Source organism: Clarias gariepinus, chromosome 25, assembly GCF_024256425.1.
Source record: "Clarias gariepinus isolate MV-2021 ecotype Netherlands chromosome 25, CGAR_prim_01v2, whole genome shotgun sequence".
Taxonomy (NCBI): Eukaryota; Metazoa; Chordata; class Actinopteri; order Siluriformes; family Clariidae; genus Clarias; species Clarias gariepinus.
The window spans coordinates 794063-808568 of NC_071124.1; positions in this window are offsets into that span (position 1 = coordinate 794063).

A 14506-nucleotide genomic window follows, 5' to 3' on the forward strand; every position below is an offset into this window, starting at 1 on the left:
TGCTTTCACCCAAAGCAAATAGTTTAGCTCCAAAATAAACTTGCACTTGGGCAATGCGCCATTCATTCCTGGTTGATAATCAGCAGTATTTTCTTTTTATATTTAACTAAGAAAACCTACTACAGAGTCTCTAAGACTCTAAAACCACTAATCTCTACTTATAAGATAAATAATTTCATAATGTTTTGAGAAAATTCATTAGTTCGTTCATTCTATTTGAAGCTTCTGAACTGTCAGATGTTTTTCTTTAGTGTATGTAATGACCCCTCCTGAGGATATAAAGCTTTATAATTGTGTTTGAATAAATCAGATCTATCACAGCAGATAATAAACTATGCTATGTCATAACCGGAGCAAACACCACGATTATGCCTCGTTTCGTTAGTGTTGCTAGGCAACGGACCACGCGCCTATTTGGGAATGTGGAAATGTGGAAAAGATGTGTGGCCACTCAATAAGAACTAAACCAATGATTTTGGTAACTACACTGGGTGTAACACTAACCTGAACCATTGATCATGAGTTTCACCTGGAACTAATTCTATACATAAAAATGTAGATGCAGATTCCAAATGTATCAGTACTAGTACCAAAACCCGATAGGACTTACCATTTTAATTGTATATTATAATACAATTCTTTTTAAGTTTTTTTTTTTATTTTATTCCAAAAATTCGTAAAAGCATGATGTTAGTTTACTTTTTATATATTAACTGATAGTACAAATTTTTGTTCGTCAATTTGCAATGTACTATTGAAGATTTAAATATATTTGTAATACACTTAAGTGTATTTTTTTTCACTAGGGAACCAACAGTCTGCTGTTTTGCAGCTGCACACAGTCTCTCAGCCTGAATGAAAAACATCACATAGTCGTTCATCCACCTCACATTTCCCTCTTTTATCTCTGTCCTGCTACATTAACACAGGATATTTTCTCCACAGCCTTTTCTCCTCCAGTCCACAGCAACATCACTACATTTGATGTGATTCTGAAGGGCACGTTTCAGGCTGATGCTCGGAGAGCTTGCAGAGATAATTACATCGACCTCATCACTGTGTACTCTGATGAAGACAACACTAAACTGATTAACACTATAACTGGGGCTGGTGTTGATTATGGATGGATCGGTCTTTATCGCGGTCAGTTCAGTGAGAAATGGTCTAATGGTGATCCTGTTACATTCAGTAATCTGGTAGGGGATTGTGGGACATCGAGCTGCTGTGCTGCTATGAAGCCTGATGGTTCATGGGAAAGTCTTCAGTGCACAGTGACAAAATACTTCATGTGCTATAAACAAGGTAACTTCTGACTTTAAATGTATTTATTGCATATTTACACAATGTCATGGTAAATTTATTTGATAAAAGATCAATAAATTGTGGCCATTAAGAATGCGCATGGAATGCCGCAATTTTGCGCTCGGCGTGCTTCGGGCTTTTTATGATAATAATAATCATGTTTTTTGCTGTTTGTGTCCAGCATTGAATAGTTATTTCATGCATTATTTAACCACAGCTGGAAATAATAGCTGGAATGTGATGCGATTGTAAATTTATGACTGAAATAAAGCTCTTTTCTTTTATAAAGTACTTTTACTTTACAAAAGGCAGTGTTTTGATCAAAAGGCTGATAAACGCGTGTTGTACAGTATATACAACGTGACAGTGCGCTTAGTAACTGTAATCCCTCTTCTCACCTTTCATGTAGATCAGCTCGGTCTTGTTAAATCGTTTTAAACTCCTCAATTCTGTGAATTCCCCCATCAGCGAAACCGGTTTGATAACTTCACACCTATCATGAATGAAAGGTGATTAGAGGGGTTACAGTAACTGGGGTTCTGGGTGTCACCTCGGAGCGTGCTGTCGCATTGTATTTAGCGAATAGACTAAAACAAAATCATGTTAGCTTCAGCATTGGAAACAATATTGTATTAGGCTAACTTTATTAAAGATTATAAATTTTTTTATTATTTGTTGTACTTCGTCTTTTTGCACACCTTTGCGCTTTTTTTTTAAAGATGCGGGCATTTTTAAATTTTAACAGAAAATAGTGGGCTGGTAGGAACTTTATTTTTCATATAACAAACGGCTGAATGAAGTTAAATATACACAATAAATTAATAATTGCGTTTGCTTTACATTTGAGCACTCATGTAAATAGCTTTTCATTGTATATATACTACTATATTATATATTTGTGTCTTATACTGTTTTATTTACATTTTACAACATTACATGCAGTTTGTAATTTACTTGCGATTGTACTTTAAAAATGTAACCTACGTATCTACAGTATAAGAATATTTAACTACTTCAGCAGTGAAGGAGAAATTTGGTCGGTCTGGCTTTTAGATAAAGTTCTTATTTGATATAATTTTATTATTTAGTTAATTATCTTATTATAAATATGATTCTTATTCCCTATATTCTTGTCAAGTATAGTCCTTCAGAGCAAGCATTGTGTCAGAAGATTCTGCGGAATCTCTTCTCACCTTTCATTCACGATACGTGTGAATTTATCAAACTGTGTGCGCTGTTGGCAAATACTGTAGGGGGTTTAGATTAATTAACAAGACAAAGCGGACATCTCGGCCTAAATTTTATTTCCCTGTATGAAAAAATTAAATAGATTTTTTTAATTATTATTATTAGTGATAGCAATTAAATTAGAATTAATAGTTGGATTTGATACTTTTCTTTTTATTTACTATATGGACAGTCGTATTATGCTTTTTCTATGTTATTTCTTACTTTATAAAATAATAGAATACATACATATATATTTATCTTATTATAACTTAAACAAATCGGCTCACATCAGGGCGCACAAAACCAAACAAGCCAGATACTACAATACCCGAAGGAAAGATGCGCTTTTTCAGCTGGGAGAACCGGTTTGGATTCTCACCTACTTTCCTCTGCAGCAAGAAAATTCTCAGCTAAGCTAGCACCCAAGTGGGAGGGACCAGCAGAAATAAAAAACAGCAAAGGACCAATAAATTACACAGTGTCTTGTGGCAGCCCACAATAAACTGAGATTGTAAATTTGGTAAATTTGAAGCACTTTAAGGGTTTAAGCTGTCCCGATGGGGTTTAAGCTTAAGTACCTGATGACGTGTTGAATCACGTGAGCCGGCATAAAAACGGAACCGGCAAAGGCTTCGGGGGAGGAGAGTTGATGTTACACAGCGCTTTTGCAAAGAGAGTAAGATTGTTTGCCGCATCCAAAGGAATACTTTTCCCCGGTGGATTAATCTTTTTTGGACATCATCAATACACCACATTCATAAATATACACACACACGCATAAATTGTTTATCTGTGTATATATTTTGTATCTATATTGATTTTTGGTGCACGTGGTTTGTTTGTTTGTTGGTTGGCTGTCACTGAATACACTTTGGGTTTTGTTTTGAATGGTTGTGCCGAATCTTTACTTGTTCCGCGACGCTCTTACAACACCGGAAGTAAGTTACTTACCGGAAGAAATACAGTAACGCGGTTTGCGAGTGTTCTGCAAGACGAGCAAAGATTTTAAATAAATTTTGACTTGGAAAACAAACAAGTCTTGGTTTACGAGTACCGAGTATCATGTATCACGCATGAGCTTCTTGTTTTGACGCCAAACGACACGTGATCAAAGCTGAACCAACGTTTTTTCTCTCTCTTGTGCTGCGGAATTGTGGGTAATCGTCTCCCCTGCTGGGTCTTAGTGCACGTCTCTTACTGCTATAATAATACGTGCACGCGTGTACTGTTTACTATAACACTGTGACCACGTGTGTGTGTCTGTCTGTAAGCGTGTGTGTACAGCGCACATGTACTGTTTATTATAACATATTTAATTCATTTCAATTTTATTTTATTTGTATAGCACTTTTAACTATTGTCATTGTCGCAAAGCAACTTTACACAATCAAAAAAATTACTTAAGTCTGTATGGAATGTAAGTGTGCATGAATCAAGATAAGCAGATTGTCCCTGGTGAGCAAGCCGTGGGCGACAGTGGCAAGGAAATAACTTTCTGAGATGGTAATAGGAAGAAACCTTGAGAGGAACCAGACTCAACAGGGAACCCATCCTCATTTGGGTGAAACAGAAAGCAGGAAATGATCTGCATTTATACTGTGTGTTAGATGGCAGGCAGTTCAGCATAACAGTACAGATCTGGCCGGCTGCGCGCGGCAAGCTGTGAAAATGCCCTTCAATACCTGTAGGGGGCAGTCGTGTTTCAGTCTAAAGTATTGTGTGTCTACTAAAGCCGAAAAATGCTGTCTCTTAGGCGCCCATTGACAGCAAGGGACAGAGCTCATAAACGTGTCAAGCTCAAACTGATACAGATGTGGTCATTAAGACTGCGCGTGTTTTCCCGCGGGATGCCTCAATTTAGCGCGCGGCGCGCCGCGACTTGCCGTAAGCAACATTCGGGAATTTAAATAAATGTGTTGTGCTTCACTGAATATCCGCCAGATGGCGCATGGAAGGACTTTATTTAAAAGCCGGACCAAGTACTGTACAATGAAGAATTGTGTATAATTACTTAGTCTAAAACAATATTGTTCCAAATGCTGAAGCAAACATGAATTTTATTTTGCTTTACAACAGATCTTTCATGATAAATGTGTGTATATGTGCTTCATATTATTTTCATAATGATGAAATGAGATGCCCAAATTCGTGCTTTAAAATTCTTAATAAGTTTCTTATATATTTTTTGTAATGTTTTAACAGGGACAAAACAGTGAAAGACATGGCAATGTCTCGGTTTACATGGTGTTGAAATTAATTTAATTTCCTGATAGTAGGCTATCTGATAGTCTTAGCTATGCGAATGTCCTGATTCGTGAATATGCCAACATATCTTATTTAAAACGTAAAAAATGTGTCGACATCATCAGAAGACATGAATGAAGTATATATACTGTATTATATTATTAAGTAAATATTATCTTATGACCACAAACTTTTTCGGGCTTTTTATAATAATCATCATATTTGCTGTTTGTGTCCAGCATTTAATAATTATTTCATACATTATTTAACCACGGCTGGAAATAATAGCTGGAATGTGATGTGATTGTGAATTTATGACTGAAATAAAGCAGTTTGTCTTTTGTAATGTACTTTCACTTTCACTGCACACAACGCGGAAGTGCGGCATGCAAACGGGGCAATTGGAACGCGCCCCAGGGACTTCAAAGAAGAGCAAGCGCAAGCGGACGGAGGCAGGGGCTGCTGTCTGCGGATGGCCGTCGTACTCGTATTTTATAGCGCAGGGTGCAAAACCCATTGGCATGGATGAGCTATGTCCAGCTCTGTACCAGCATGTCATGTGGGCATTATAAGACTAAAAATAGACGAGGGCTATTTTTTTTATAGTCTAAATTAAAATCCTCCTCTTTAGTGCCTCCTATTCCTATTAATCCTATTGTTCTTTTAGTGTCACTGCGTGTGCTTACAATGCCAGACAACATTCAAATGCAAATTATTCACTCTCCCCAAGTGTGAATCAGCTGTTCTCACCTATACATATTAACCTATACGTTCTCACCTAAAGTGTTTAGGTGAAATTCCACCTATACAAGTGTGACAAATATGCAAAGAAAAAAAATAGGAAGGGGCAAATACTTTTTCATGGCACTTCACGTGTAGTCAGATTGTTCCACTGGAGTTATAGCACTTTTCAAATCACACTAACTATACACTGATATGAATAACTTTGAATGATGAATTCTACATTAATATGATCTCGGGCTTGCTCCACATTATAAAAGGAAGGGCCGGAGTTTAGTCCGAGATCAGGGACGTATGTGATGTGGTGGAGAATAGGCAGTGGCGGTTCTACACTGAATTGCTCCGCGGGCGAGACTCCCTCCCGCCCCCGGTCAGCGCCACTTCTAACCAACCAAACCCCCTGTCTGAAGTCTGCTCGGTCTTGGTAATTTGTTTTAAAACCCCCAATTCTGTGAATTCCCCCAGCAGCGAAACCGGTTTGATGACTTCACACCTGTTGTAAAGGTGAGATGGGGGATTACAGTAACTGTGGGTGCGCTTCACCTCGGAGCGCGCTGTCGCGTTGTAACACTTGGATTTAATTAAACCACTAGTTACCTTGCTACGGGGTCGAGAATCAAAATACAGGTTTTTAAACAACACTTCCGGTATTGCGCAATCAAGACAGGACAAGTAAAGACGCGACACAATAACTATGAATAAACCAAAACAAAGTGTATTAAACCAACAAACAAACAAACAAACAAGGTGCACCAAAAACCAATATATACAAAATATATACAAATAGAAACAATGTGTATGGTGTATGCGGGTGTGTGAGTGCGTGTATGATTGTCCAGAGTTAATGTTATTGCAGTGTGTGAAATGATGCACGGGAGAGATTGGCTCGGCCTCACCGGTATCGATGACAAATCCGGGAGCTCGAGCAACGGAACGAGAGGTGAATTGTGAGTGTCTATGAGGAATAATCCAACTGGGGAAAAGTACTCCTTTAGAATCATCAACCAAACTCTCTCTCAAAAAAAACAGCGCGCTGGGTAAATCTCTCCGTGTTGAGCCACTTGCCGGTTCCGGCTTTATACCGGCACACGTGACCCGACGCCGCTTCCGGGTTCCCTCGCGCTGCGATCGCGCATGCTCGGGAGAGCTTACCGAGTGACCAACACAGTCAATGGGGACAAATAAAACCAGATCGGGCAAATTTACGAGCACAGGTGAGCCGCATTAGCTCCTTAATCCATTTCCCTGTTTGTTTAAAATGCCCTTTTATGTGGCTGCGCTACATAGACCCCCCCCCCAAGCCTCCGGCGTCTGAGGAGAACGTCCGTAAAAGCGTTTTAGATTAACCACGTTCACTGTATCAGTTTTTTGTGGATTGCCCCAAGACACTGTGTAGTTGATTGGTCCTTTTTTGGTTTTTATTTCTGCTGGTCCCTCCCACTTGGGCGCTAGCTTGGCAGAAAATCTTTTCGCTGCGGAGGAGAGTGGGTGAGTTTTTATCCAAACTAGATCTCCCGGTTTAAAGTGCGCATCTTTTCTCCGGGCATTGTAGTATCTAGCTTGTTTGGACTGTTGTTGTTTTACTCTTTGTCTCACCTCCTCCATGATAAGTTGTTGTCGGTCTAGTAATGAGTAGGCTGTGTGATCAGGTGTTGGAGGGTGATTCATGAGCCTTTCGAGTGGCCCTTTTAGTTGCCGACCCAGTGTGAGTTCTGCAGGTGTCTTTCCCGTAGTTTCCTGTTGGGCTGTGTTGATGGCGAATCTAAGCTCTGGTAACCATTGGTCCCAGTTTTGGTGATGGTCCCCGACGTATGAAGCGATCATTGTCTTCAGAGTTCGGTTAACTCGTTCCGTCAGGTTCGTTTGTGGGTGGTAGCTTGTAGTTAGCTTTTGGACGCTCCCCCAGGTTTGGCAGAGGTGTGCCAGCAGCTGAGACGTAAACTGTGGTCCTCGATCGGAAACTAGATATTTGGGGACTCCCCATCTAGTAAAGATTTCCTCTCTTAGTACCTTCACCAGTTTTGGCGTCTTTACATCCCTGAGGGGAAACATCTCCACCCATTTGGTGAAATAATCTACCACCACCAGCAGATATTCATTTTGCCTTTTACTTCGGGGAAAAGGACCCATGATGTCTAATCCCACGGTGTGTCCTGGCTCTGGAACCTCCGTGCTCTGTAGTAGCCCACTAGGTCTAGTGTTTTCCATTTTATATTGTTGACACACGCTGCAAGTTCTCACATAGTGCCAGACGTCTTTCCGCACCGTGGGCCACCATGCCACATCTAGTAACCTCAGCAGGGTTTTTAGTTGCCCCAGGTGTCCTCCCAAGGGATTGTCATGATAGTAATGTAAAAAGTTTTTTATTAATGACTGGGGGACAACTAGTTGAAATTTTTCTCCGTGTCTTACCGGTACCCGGCGATATAACGCCCCTTGGTGATGTTCGAAAGAGACCCTCTGCTCTCTTGTGCTTCGTGGCTGGCCTTTCGAGAGCAACTTTGTGATGGTGGGGTCCTCATGTTGAGCTTGAGTTATCTCGCACAGGTCGTTTGGTAAGTCGGACGAACATTTAGAGGTTGTGATGGCGAGACATGGAGCGGTGCCCACTTCTAACGGCGGGGACGCCCGGGATAGCGCATCTGGTCCCAGATTTAAGCAGCCTTTTCTATGATGTACTGTAAAAACGAACTGTTGTAGGCGTAACGTCCATCGGGTGAGACGAGAGCTGGTTTTCGGGCAGTTGAAGGCCCACGACAGGGCGGCATGGTCGGTAAAGACCTCAAAAGCACGACCTTCTAGATAGTGCCTCCATTTTTCTACAGCCCAGACCACGGCCAAACACTCCTTTTCTGACGTGGAGTAATTCTGCTCAGCTCCTCTTAACATTCGTGAGGCGTAAGCTACTGCTCTTTCTCCTTCTGCTGCAGTTTGGGTGAGGATGGCTCCCAGGCCCACTTCGCTGGCGTCGGTGTGCAATTGGAATGGGAGATTTAGGTTCGGTTGTATTAGTACTGGTGGGTTTTGCAGTGCGTGTTTGATGACATCCATGCTGTTCTGGCATTCTTCGGTCCACTCCCATTTTACTCCCTTCCTTTTTAAATTATTTAATGGAGCTGTTATGTCTGCAAAGTGGGGAATGAACTTGTGATACCAGCCGGCGAGACCCAGAAAACGTTGAAGAGATTTTAAGTCTTGAGGAGGAGGATATTCTGCCACCGCCTTGGTTTTCTCCGGGTCTAACTGCACACCTTCTTCAGAGATGACATGACCGAGGAACTTCAGCCGCCTTTTGAAGAAATGACACTTCTTCATGTTGAGGGAGAGATTGGCTTGGGTGAGTCTGGAAAATACTGCGTTGAGATGCATTCTATGTTGTTCTAGTGATGGTGAGTAAATAATAATGTCATCTATATAGACGAAGCAATACTTTCCTCTTAGATCCGCCAAGACTTTCTCCATCAGTCGTTGGAACGTTGCAGCTGCGTTTCTGAGTCCATAGGGCATGGACCGGAATTGAAACAGACCTTTGGTAGTGATGAAGGCGGTCTTCTCACAGCTGTCTCGCTCCATCTCCACCTGCCAGTAACCGGATTGCAGATCCAATGTTGAGAACCAGGAGGCGCCATCCAGTGATTCAATGATGTCGTGTATTAAAGGCATTGGATATGCATCAGGTTTGGTTTTGCTGTTCAATTTTCTAAAATCTACACAGAAACGGTAAGTCCCATCGGGTTTAGGTACTAAAACAACAGGTGACGACCATGATGAACATGAAGGTTCGATGATGTTGTCCTTCAGCATCTGGTCGACTTGATCTTCTATAATTTTTTTCTTTAAGGGTGATACTCGGTACGCTCTGGATCTAAATGGGGTGTCGTCAGATAAAGTGATTTTGTGTCTCTCTAATGCTGTTTTGCCCAAGATGTTGGAGGTGGTGCGGGGCCAAGTGGCCATTAGTTTCAGCAGCTCCTCTTCATTGTCGGTGTCCCAGGATGTCACACTTTTTGTGTTTTCCTCCACGCATAGGCGATCCTCAGGAATCACCGGTAAGGCTAGATACAGGTTAGCCGTAGCCAGGAGATGTGTGTGTGTCCTTTGAGCTGACTTAGATGGCGCAGAGTGGGGTTGGGACATTATAAAGGGATGATAAGTGACTCCCTCCTCTGTTTTCAGCCCATACTCCCCGCGTGCGACGTCCAAGGTCGCTCCTGTGGCTTTTAAGAAGTCCAGCCCCACGATCAGCGGGAAAGCCAGGTGAGAGTTGCTCATGACGTAAGTGTCTAGCTCACAGTCGATCGTGTGCCAGTTGTAACGCAGCCTTCTCTGGGTTTGCGCCTGGTGTGTTTTCCCATCAGCCATAACAAACTTCTGAGGAGAAGGAACATCACACCTGACTTCCTGTTCGCAGAGCTGCTTCCATAGATGTTCCCTCATCAGCGTGTAGGAGCTTCCTGTATCGACCACAGCATTCACCTTCCTTCCTTGCACTGTTACTGGAACCAGGAGAAGCGAAGGAGTTGCCAGAGGTTGAGCAATGGAGAGTCCCGCTGCGTGCTTTGAAGGAACTCGCTCACCTGCCTTCTTATGACTCTTTTCCTTGTTGTGCTGGGAGTCCACCTTCTGCCAGTAGTCTTTGGAGCTTTTGCAGTCTTTTTCCACCCTAGAACCTATCTTCACCAGCTGTTCCACGGTGTTCACTGTTCCTCTCAGACATCCTGCCACTCTTGGGTTGATGTTGTTCAGGATTCGACCCACTAGTTCTTCCTCGGAGATATCAGGCTTCCACTTCATACAGAGGGCGCGGTAGTCATAGGCGAAGTCTCTAAGGCGTTGACTGGGCTGCTGTACCAGAGACCTTAAGTTTTCTTCCACTTCTGTGAGGTAGTCATCCGGTAAGAAAGCCGCCATAAATGCCTGTTTAAAAGACTTCCAGTCCTTCACCTTGCCTTTCTCTGCCTTCCACCAGCTCAGAGCAGGTCCTCGTAGCACCGTGCTGAGGGTTCCTAGCAGTTCTGGGCTGGGCAGTGGTCTGATCTCCAGATAGTTTTCACACTGTTCGATGAAGTTAAGAACATCCGCTGTCTCTGAAGCGTCGCCAAAGGCTGGAAACTCCAGGCGGATGGGTGGTCGGCCATAAAAGGAAGAAGAAGAGGGTGAAACTGAGGAGGTAAGCTGGGCAGAAGCGTGTGGTTGAACACAAGGAGGAATGTCGTATGTTTCATGACTGCTTATGTGCTTTACCTTTGCCGTAGATGCTGTGATCGCCGTGCTGGTAGGATGTAGAACAGGAGATTGGGGAGATGCAGGGGTGTAGGCCTTTAACCTTTGGATGGTGGGCGTACTTGTGAGCCGTAGTTTTTTCATCTGGTTTTCCCAGATTACGTCACGTCTCAGAAAACAGTCAGTGACAGCTCTTTCCAGTTTCTCCAGGGCCTCTTGGCAGTAGCGCTCCAGCCCTTCTAGGCTAGCGTCCACTGCGTCCCGAAAACTGGTTTCCCTGTTCAAACTGCTGTTTACGGATTGTCTAAAATCCTGCTCCAACGTGTTCACTTTGTCAGTAAGCCCCCCCATATCCTCCTTGCATTGATTCAGTTCAGTTTGCAACGTATGCACAACATTAATATCAGACACAACATCATCATCATCATCATTATCATCATCATGTCTGTCAGATATATATAGTGAACTAATCAATGAGGTTATTTCGGCTGTAGGGTTACGGCGTGTAACAAATGCATCATCTACATCCTCCAGCACATTATTAGCTACAGCAAGGTCGGCCTGCACGGCACCACTAGCATTAGCATTAGCAATGTTAGCATCCATTTTGTTCTGCCAAGATACACAAAACCGGAAAATACCCGAAAAAAACGATTCCCCGTACGTACGGGCCACCACTATGTAACACTTGGATTTAATTAAACCACTAGTTACCTTGCTACGGGGTCGAGAATCAAAATACAGGTTTTTAAACAACACTTCCGGTATTGCGCAATCAAGACAGGACAAGTAAAGACGCGACACAATAACTATGAATAAACCAAAACAAAGTGTATTAAACCAACAAACAAACAAACAAACAAGGTGCACCAAAAACCAATATATACAAAATATATACAAATAGAAACAATGTGTATGGTGTATGCGGGTGTGTGAGTGCGTGTATGATTGTCCAGAGTTAATGTTATTGCAGTGTGTGAAATGATGCACGGGAGAGATTGGCTCGGCCTCACCGGTATCGATGACAAATCCGGGAGCTCGAGCAACGGAACGAGAGGTGAATTGTGAGTGTCTATGAGGAATAATCCAACTGGGGAAAAGTACTCCTTTAGAATCATCAACCAAACTCTCTCTCAAAAAAAACAGCGCGCTGGGTAAATCTCTCCGTGTTGAGCCACTTGCCGGTTCCGGCTTTATACCGGCACACGTGACCCGACGCCGCTTCCGGGTTCCCTCGCGCTGCGATCGCGCATGCTCGGGAGAGCTTACCGAGTGACCAACACAGTCAATGGGGACAAATAAAACCAGATCGGGCAAATTTACGAGCACAGGTGAGCCGCATTAGCTCCTTAATCCATTTCCCTGTTTGTTTAAAATGCCCTTTTATGTGGCTGCGCTACAGCGTTGTATTCAATGAATAGACTAAAACAAAATCATGTTTGCTTCAGCATTGAAAACAACATTGTATTAGATTAACTTTATTAAAGATTATACACTTTTGTATTCTTTATCCACACACGTGGGCATCTTTAAATTTTTAGATATTGATCCTTTCTCGATGCAGCGAATTTTCTGAGCAAATTAATAATAATTTCCATGAATGAAAAGCAGGAAGAAGAAAAGGTTACGCGAAAATAAAAAAAAGCTTTAGAGGTAAATGCTGTGAAATGCTTCAAATGAACAGATTCTGCCTATAACAGGTCAGGGACAGTGAGGCTGGACCCAGCAGCGCACCACATCCCACATCATAATACATGCTGATGATGACCAACACGTCTCCCCTCATCTACCAGAGCCAAGTAAAAAGAATGGCAATCAAACAGAATAAAATTAGTAGCAGCACTAACTTGTGCTAGTTATTATGATGTGGTCAATATTAATTGAAATAATGTTTCTCAGCATTATTTCGTGTTAATATTGACTACCATAATAATAAAGAATAGAATAAAAAATTTTGTCTTTATAGATTTACATGTTGTTTGTCTTGATGTTCTTTTTTTTGTTTGTTTCTTTGACCCAATATATGTTCAGTGATACTTCAAATAACATGTTTAAATAGCACTGATTTCTGTATTGTGTTATATTTTTATACTAGTAACTGGTGTTAAAAATGTATCTCTACATTAATGAGCCAATGTATTATGGTGTGGGCTGCTGTGGGCCAGGAAGTCCAGGGCCACTTTTTGGTCCCAGTCCGCCCCTGTAATAACGAATGGAGAAAGCGCAGTCGAAGCCCGGGGATTCTGTGTTCCGCGGGGGCCAGTCGTGAATAGCTGACACTCAGTGACAGCTAATGAAATTGAAGCATTTTTGCCGCTTTCCACGTGGTGTGGCGTTGCTTAAATAATATTCGTATAATATCCGTATATCCTATAAAATCGTCCAGACCCTGGTTCGAATCCCGCTCTGGGTGAAAATGTAATAAATGTGAATCCTTTGTTTTACACTTTTTGCTTATGATAATCATTAAATTATAGCAACTGTGAGGTGAGTGCTAATGTGTTTCATAGCTTAAGCAAAAAAAAATCTCAATTGCAAACATGCATTTAGTACTAAAGCATAACTTGATAATGTAATGGCTATATCTATGGCATTTTAGCGAATAGCACCAGCATATTGAGCACTGGCTGGGAATCGAATCCGGGTCTCCCGCATGGCGGGCGAATCACCTACCACTGAGCCACCAGTGCCCGTCTGCGTTTAAAGCGCATAAATACTGTTATAGGCTAACATACATCTTTGTATCTTTTATAGTCATACATCTTTGTAGTCTTTTTGCACACGCGCGGGTGCGTTACAATAATAATAATAATAAATTTGGAGAACTACTACTACTAATAATAATAATTCTGAATGAAAATGATGAATAAATACATAACAGTTTGAGCTTGACACGTTTATGAGCTCTGTCGCTTGCCGTCAATGGGCGCCTAAGAGACATAACATTTTTCGGCTTCAGTAGACACGCAATACTTTAGACTGAAACACTACTGCCCCCTACAGGTATTGAAGGGCATTTTCACAGCTTGCCGCGCGCACTCGCGGCAAGTCGTGGGATCCCTTTTCCGAAAACGTGCGTTTTTAAAGGCCAGATCTGTATGTATTTATTCATCATTTTCATTCAAAATTATTATTATTAGTAGTAGTAGTCCTCCAAATTTATTATTATTATAACACACCTGCGCGTGTGTGCAAAAGGGCTACAACGATGTATGATGTTAGCCTCTAAAAGTATTGTTTTATTGTTTTTATGCGCTCCGGATATATAAGGGTACTGGTGGCTCAGTGGTAGGTGATTCGCCTGCCATGCGGGAGGCCCGGGTTCGATTCCCAGCCAGTGCTCAAAATGCCGGTGTTACGCGCTAAAATGCCACGATATAGCTATTACATGCTTCATGCTTTTTTTCTTAAGCTATGAAACACATTAGCACTCACCTTACAGTTGCTATAATTTTATGATAATCATAAGCAAAAAGTGTAAAACAAAGGATTCGCATTTATTACATTTTCACCCAGAGCGGGATTCGAACCAGGGTCTGGACGAGTTTATACTATTATTTAAGCAACTATTATTAGAAATATTATTTCCACGTGGAAAGCGGCAAAAATGCTTTAATTTCATTGGCTATCACTGAGTGTCAGCTATTCACGACTGCCCCCCCGGGGAACGCAGAATCCCCGGGCTTTGACTGCGCTTTCTCCATTCGTTATTACAGGGGCGGACCGGGACCAAAAAGCACCAAAAGTGGCAAAAGTGGCCCTGGAC